At 37.8% G+C, this 735-nt stretch overlaps 1 pseudogene; it reads right to left on the reverse strand.

Annotated features, from left to right (window-relative positions):
* Positions 1-453, reverse strand: LOC138378057 (protein SREK1IP1 pseudogene; annotated as a pseudogene).
* Between the last annotated feature and the right edge of the window lie 282 nt (positions 454-735).

A 735-nucleotide genomic window follows, 5' to 3' on the forward strand; every position in this document is an offset into this window, starting at 1 on the left:
TTACTTTTTGGAGAATTCTGAACTATTAGGGGTAAAAGAATGCTTTTCCTTTTTCCTCTTCTTTTTTTCCTTTTTGTAATGTTTCCCCTTTTTTTGATTTACTCTTTTTTTTCTTTTTTCTTTTCTTCTAATATTTTTGTTTCTTTTGTTTTGAAGTATCTTCTTCAGTGGAACTGGATGAATAAGACCTTTTCCTTTTTTTTTTCAATTTCATTTTCTCTTTTTTCTTTTCCTCGTCTTCATTTATTCTTTTTTCCTGTAATGCCTGCAATTTATTCAGTTCCTCATTCTCTTCATCACTATCTTCACTGCTTGTACTGCTACATCCAAAACTATGTCCCTTTTGGGGTCTACTCAGAGAAAATTGCAGCATTCAAAAGTCAGGTGACCGGGGTAGCCACATATTTTACTGCCTGCTCTAACGCTGTCCTTGCTGCAACCTGGGACCCCCATGACGGTGGTAAGAGAGGTCGCTGGAGCCTTCAGCTTTCAAGAACGCGTTGGCTTCCTGCCAGCCGTGCGGACAACACACAGCCAAAGCGGCTTTTTTCTCCCACCTGCAACGGGGCACCTTCGCTATAGTTAGGGAAGGCCCTGTCCTAAATCAGTTTCTTAAAGAACAGATAAGAAAAAATATTCAGTATTATTTTGGATTGCTAAAAAAGTAGTTATTACATTTTTAAGTGAAAGGCTTTCACTTCAAAGGTTACAATGAAAAGTGGCATTCTTCAAAAA

This window comes from Eulemur rufifrons, chromosome 30, assembly GCF_041146395.1.
Source record: "Eulemur rufifrons isolate Redbay chromosome 30, OSU_ERuf_1, whole genome shotgun sequence".
Classification (NCBI taxonomy): domain Eukaryota; kingdom Metazoa; phylum Chordata; class Mammalia; order Primates; family Lemuridae; genus Eulemur; species Eulemur rufifrons.